General features: G+C 41.3%; 1 pseudogene; it reads right to left on the minus strand.

Moving 5' to 3' along the window:
- Nucleotides 1-3,674: 3,674 nt before the first annotated feature.
- LOC101544396 (ubiquitin carboxyl-terminal hydrolase 15-like) lies at nt 3,675-6,335 on the minus strand (annotated as a pseudogene).
- Between the last annotated feature and the right edge of the window lie 782 nt (nt 6,336-7,117).

The raw sequence follows: 7,117 nt of genomic DNA on the forward strand, positions 1-7,117 counted from the left end.
CCCCCTTCTCTTGCCCACTGCAGCCCTCCCACACACAGCGCCCTGCCATGTCTGCTGTCTGTGTGTGACTTCACTTCCCCCAATACACCGTCAGGAAGAGCCCAGCCTGGCCCACTTCATCCGGACTGCCTGTCCTTTGAGACCCCCCACCATTGCCCCCGGAACAGGAGGGCCCAGAAAATCCCATTCTTGCCACAGCCCCAAGGCCCTTGTTCATGGCCCCACCTGGGGAGAAGCCGCTGGTGCTGGCGTGAGTGCTGGTGCGGTAGCTGCCCTGGGCAGTGCCCCGGGAGGGGGAGATGGTTTCACGTGTGTGTGCGTGCGTGTGTATATATCCATGTGTGTCTCTGTGTCTGTGTGCATTTGTGTGTGTGCATCTGTGTCTCTGTGTGTCTGTGTCTGTGTGTGTTTGTTTGTATGCGTTCATCTGAGCCTGTGTGTGCATCTGTGTCTGTGTCTCTGTGCATTTATGTCCATCTGTGTGTATCTGTGTGTCTTTGTGTCCTTGTTTGTCTGCGTCCGTGTGTATGTGCATCTGTGTGTGTGTTTGTCTGTTTGCATGTGTGCATCTGTGTGTGTCCCTTTGTATTTGTGCAATGTGTGTGTACATCCATTATGTATGTGTGCATCCGTGTGTGTGTCTGTGTCTGTGTGAGTTTGTGTGTGCACATCTGTGTCTGTGTATGTCTGTGTATCTGTGTCTGTGTGTGTGTCTGTTAGTGTGTGTCTGTGTCTGTGTGTGCATCAGTGTCTGTGCATTTATGTGTGTCATCCGTGTGTGTATCTGTGTATCTATGTCTGTGTGTGTGTCCCCGTGTGTGTGTGTTTGTGTCTGTGTGCATGTGTGTGTGTGTTCGTGTATTTGCCTTTCTGTCTGTGTGTCTGTGTCCAGTTGTTTGTGTATGTGCATCTGTGTATTTATGCTGTATGCATCCGTGTGTGTGTGTGTGTACGTGTGTGTGTGTGTTTGGGCACTGTTGCCCAACACAGCTCACAGCTGACACTCTCTCCCCCCGGCACGGGGGGTGCAGGTTGGATGGCTGTTATGTGGTCCCTACCCACTGCCACGGTCATGTCGGGCAGGTGGGGTGAGAGAGAAGACACCCAAGCCCCCATCGCGGGCAGCGAGGGGTCACACAGGGGTGGAGTTGGTATCACCCGTGTCCCCCGTCGCATCCCCCAATTGCTCTGGGCTGAGTGGCCAGTTCCTTTGACCTTAGTGGGTGTGCCAGTGTGCCCCGAACCCCACCCAGCTGAGGGCTTCTCGGCACGACTGCCTGCGCCCAACTGCCTGCTCGTGCTCTCAGCACACTGGAAGGTGGCGAGCAGCGAAGGGGAGGGAGGGGCTGAAGCCCAGTGGGGCCAGACTCCCGTCTTGCACCTGTTTTCTGGGGCTGCCTCAAAGATAGGGGCCAGGACCCATTTCCCCAGCCTGCCCAGAACCCAGGAGCGGCCTGATGTTGCCACCTTGTGGGCCGTGGGCAAACTACACCTTCAGGAGCGAGGAGCATCCTCCCATCCCTGAACCCAGAAAGTAGCCTACCCTGAGGGCTTCTATTGTGTCCCAGAGAATTCTGCTCTGCACGTGTGGTCCTTCACGTGAGCATTGAACCCAGGTGTTTGGAGAGACACTGGGAGGCTGGAAAGTGTCCTAACGACCGCTGCAAGATTATTGTACGGGTTTGTAACATTTGGGGTTTTCGTCCGTTTGTTTGGGGGCCACACCCTGCAGTGCCCAGGGCTTACTCCTGGCGCAGTGCCCAGGGATCCCTCCTGGTGGGGCTTGGGGGACCCTATGGTGCTGGGGATCGAACCTGGACTGGTCACAGGCAAGGCCAACCGTACTTTGTTTTTGTTTTTTTGTTGTTGTTGTTTTTAAGGCCTTGAATAGCTTTATTGAAATCTGTATAAATAAACATGCACATTTCAAATGTAAACTCAAGTGAACTCAAGTGCAGACAAAATTTTAACCTTTGTCATGCAGGAGGTCAGTTTACATTTAAAAAAGAGAGAGAGAGAAAAGAAAGAGAGGATTAAAAATCTCAAAGCAGCTTTTAAAATACCAGGATGAAAACCAGCTTTAATATCAAGGTATAAAGCAAAGCCATGATCAACATACCTCATTTATCCTGGTCAAATGCATATTTTTTAAACTTTTAAATGCTAACATAAATAAATATTTACCAAAATGTGCACTCACAGAGTGAACTTTTATTTACAATACACAATTTATAATCTATTGTATTTGATTAGTTCAAGTGAAGAACATTATACTTTTTGCTTTAATAACAGTGGGACACAAAACAATTTCTCAGGTAGTCAATGTGCGAAATGTGTCCCAGTGTTTATATTTTCTATTAAAGGCAGTACTGTATGCCATTTGACAATACATTCTTTTAACTAGATCAAAGGGAAAAAGCAGCAAATGAAAAATGTTTCAAATGTTCACACATATTTTTGGCATCCTGGATCCTTGAACGTGGTGAACTAAATCAAATTCCAGGTTTTTATGCTTTATATACTGTCCAGGTTCAGATTCTGGAACACGCAGATGCCACTTCTCTTCTAACAAGTCACCTTCTGAGGAAAGCTGTAAGGCTATGGTGAATTCCATCAGGAGCACACAAAGAGAGTTAACAGACCTACCTTTAAAGCCAATTGTCCATTAATTATTTAAAGGCCAGTATATGAAAAAAACCTCAAAGCATGATGTAATCATTACTACTGATACAGAGTACAATTAAATCTTTCCTTATGTTACAATAATTCATAGGTTAGAAGTTGCCAGATTACAAAAATAAATGGGGTAGAGAAAAACAGACAGCAAAAATTTTGATTTTGGACCAACACCAAATTAAAATAAATGAATTTTAATGTAAGTAAAAGAAAATTTAAATGGCAGAGGAACAGATTCTAAATGCAACAAAAAGAACTTCAACATAAAAAAAACCCTTACATATAACTGAAAAATGACTTTAGATGAAGGGTGAAATCTAGAACCTGTTTTCTACAATAGCAGTTAGATGAACATAATATTCTAGTTTTAATACTATGAAAGGGAAGAACTTTTTCAAGACTTCCATGTAACATGATTCATTTTAAAAAATAGGTCTACATTGATTGCCAGGGATAGACTTGAAAATTTGGTTTTCCGAGGATACTACTGCAGTATTTATGCCACATTGATACCGCAGCTAAATATAATAATAGTATATGTAGCAGCCTAATGCACATGATCTAGATTATCCAAAAACTAAGTTCAGCCATAATTTTCTTGCAGTATATTAGAGCAAAATAAATGACCAACATCCACAAATTTAACATTTGTCATCAGTTAACTCACATCCAAAAAATTAAAGAAAACATAATTCATCAAAACAGCAGCAAACTTAAAAGGGATTTATTTGTGAATAAATAAATAAATATATTTATTTGCTATATATATATTTAGCTTGTAAATACAAGACTGTAAATGTATTAAGAGACAATTTCTGTTAAAGTTTTCATTGTGTTTCACTTCAAGTACTGCACAAGTTAAAATCTGATAAAGGATTTACATTCGGTTATCTGAAACTTCCCATCTCAGACTTGTGTTTAATGTGGTGGGTGACTTCATCATCTCCATAGACACCACCAGCAGGAAAGTCTCTCCTTTATGGCTTCTCGGACTCTCATTAGTTAGTGTGCATACAGTTTTCGTTTTCTATGTCATTGTCATTATCATTGCTATCTTCGTCACTTTCTAACGGAATGCCTGTGGCAGCTGAAGCACCTTTAGTTTCTCGGTCAAGAGGGAAAAAGCCAGTTCCACTGAAAGTGTCTTGCCTCTGGTAGAAGAGCACGTACGCAGCTTTGGACACAATCTGATCTTCAGATGCTGTCGAGACACTACTGTCATCAAAGTAGTACCATTTCCCATGATCTTTATTTTTTGCAAAAGCAGTATAATGTCCTCCTCCCATCCCTCCATAGTGGTTGGAAACGGCAATTAGATTATAGCGGCAAGGATCCGCGTTTGGATTAATCAGGAATTCTGACATATCCAAGTCACTTATAGGAAAATCAACTAAGGTATCCAATTCATCTCTCATGTATCGACTGTAAGAAAATCGTTTGAGATGTACCACAAGTACTGGAGGCAGTGACCATAAATCTAATTTCTTTGTGGCTTTTTGATGTTCTTTACAAGGACAATACCAAGGATCCTCAGCACCTAGCTTTTCCTTTGTTGTAAAAAGCTCAATGCAATCTTTCAATTTCACAAAGGGTTTTTTGGGAGGTTTATATTCCACACTTTCATGTTTCTCAAAGTCCTCAGCAGCATTTTCATCAAAGTATCTTTTTTTCAAATCAGGATCCCAATCCAAAGCAAGAAAAGATCTTTCATCTAGCCTAAGCTGCCTGTCATCAAATCTTATATGCCGGGTGTCCTCTTTGATGTAGTTGGTATCGGTATTGCCTAAATTGTTGAACTGGAATGTAAACGATCTCTTTTTGTGTCCTGTGAGTTGACCTTTGCAAGTTTCCTCAGTACATAATCCATTTTTAGAATCATTATCTCCTCCAACTGAATCTTCAGACTGACTGTTTTCATTCTCAGAGGGAAGTTCTTGATCTTGGCTGGACTCATCATCCAGCTCATCTCTTTCCATTTCACTTGGTGAGCCTTCTTCATGGATGCCATTGGGGCCGTTCCCATTAATATTTTGGTCCTTACAGCAATGTAGGGATCCTTCAGTTTCTTCAGTTTCAGTGGATATTTTGACATACTGGCACATTCTCAAAAGTAGAAGATTATAGAGTTTATCTTCAGTATTGTTTCGTGGTACTGCTATAAGAAAAGGCTGACCAAAAAGTGAGGAACCAGTATGGTGTGTGTAACTTGAATGTCTAAATTTTTCTCTTAGGCAAACAGGAGTAATCACATGCTCTGTATCTTCTGTCCTATTGATGTTAATCTCAAACACATAAATATCATCTCGCTCTATAATACTACTAAGGTTTTCATCCATGGCAAATATTCTGTGAAATCTATGATTGTATATATCAGTGACTATCATCTTATCTGCAGGTACGCCTGACAAAGTAGAGAGTGCCGTACAAAGATCTTGTATGCTTCCAATTTGGGGGACAACCACTTTGTATTGCATAGGTTTGGTAAGTGGATCCATTCTAACTAAGTAAACTTCTAAGGTACGCTCTTCATGGGCAAAGGAAGTGTCAAGTAACAAAAAGGGTCAAATGTGACTGAAATCTTTGCACATTCAGGACATACTAAAGTTGACTTGAAAAGGCCATGAAATATGTCGACTATGATAGAATCATTTCTTTTTAAATGATTTTCCCAGGCTTCTTCAGCAACCACCTTATCTGGCCTCCCATCGGCATCTTTTAATTGTATGTATGGTTTTTTCCTAATTCTATTCAAATCCTCATGTAGACCATCCAACAGGAAAGCTAGTAATTCTTGACAGTCTTGCTGCTGGTATCCAGAGAACTGCGGTGCAAAACATCCTACTTGTGTCTTAAAGGCTTGTGTCTTGGTGTGACGTAGCTAAATTTTCCAGACCACATTTGTTTGATCAATTCAGCATAAGACTTAGCTATTTCACCTCTCATTCCTAAGGGATTGTCACAATTCAGTTCTTCTTGATAATTATCATTGAGGAAATATTCAGTAAGTGGAGGTGTGTTGCTCAAACACTGAATAGCTGAGTTCATGAAGCAGGTGTTTCCCAAGTTACTCAGGCCACAGAGGCTTGGCTGCTCATTATTTCTTCCAGGTTCTGAATAATCATAGTTCTTATAAGCAGTATATGATGGAAGGCAATAATTTGAGTTTTTCACATTAGGAGCAGAACCTGTCCTTGGTATCAACCAGGATCCTGAATAGTGCTGTCTGGCTTATTCAGTGGCTCAAATGTATTACTCATGTATTTGTTCCACAATCTTGTCTCCTTCTCATCTGGAATATTGAAGATTTTTCTGATTTCCTTTTCAATTGTATCTATTGTGTCAGCTTTGCTAAATCTTCTAGTTACAACATTATTCATGTTGCCATTTTCACAAAGCTTCAGTTCTGTGAGATATACTTCTACTTTGCAGTGCTTTACAAACATACCCTGTTCAACCACCTTCCGTGCTATTAGTTCTTGACCTTCCATCAATGTGTACCAGCTGACAAGTTTATTCCAGCCCTCCGTTGGCAATAATATGCAATCCAATTCATCGATAAGATGCTCTTTGAGTGACTGGGCATCACCATCTTTGAGAAATCCAGAGTTATCAATAGGTCCAGGATATACATTTTGATCTCCCATCTGGTATTTGTCCCAACTGTCAAAGCCAACATATTTTTTCCATTGTTTGAATCAGCGACTATCAACTAGGTACCAGGTGTCCCCCTTCCGGAGCGAGATTTTGAGCAGCGTCACGATGTCAGAACGCTGGATGTCCAGATCCACCGCCCCGCCTTCCGCCAGCTTCCCCGACTCGGCCAACTGTACTTTGACCGAATTTTTAAAAGAATTTAAATGGAAAGAACCTTGATTTACACACTTACTGATACTTGGCTTTTACTCATATAATATTTCTTTAGTTTACTTTTAATTTTTATTTATTTCTTGAATCACTGTGAAATACACAAAGTTGTTTATGACAGATGCAAATATCCTCAGCAAAACCCTAGCACACATAATACAATGACTCATCAAAAATTCATAGTCCATGACCAAGTAGGATTCATCCTGGGGATGCAAGGATGGTTTAACACTCGCAAGTCAATCAGCATAATACAACGTATCAATAAAAGATGAATAACAGAAAAGATTAAAGCCATATGATCATATCAATAAATGCAGAGAGAGATCATTTGACAAGATCCAGCACCCGTTCATGATAAAAACTATCAATAAAATGGGAATTGAAGGAGCTTTCCTCAGTTTAGTTAAAGCCAGGACAAGCCATAAGCCACTGTGTTATTGAAAAGGGACAAGCTAAATACCATGAGAAGTATAATAAGTTAAGAGCCCGGTCATGGAACAAACTCTGTCATGACCGCAAAAGATGTTCCTACTATTTTTGACGTACCATTTTCATTGTCTTGATTTGGATTTCC

The sequence above is a fragment of the Sorex araneus genome, chromosome X (genome assembly GCF_027595985.1).
Source record: "Sorex araneus isolate mSorAra2 chromosome X, mSorAra2.pri, whole genome shotgun sequence".
Lineage (NCBI taxonomy): Eukaryota > Metazoa > Chordata > Mammalia > Eulipotyphla > Soricidae > Sorex > Sorex araneus.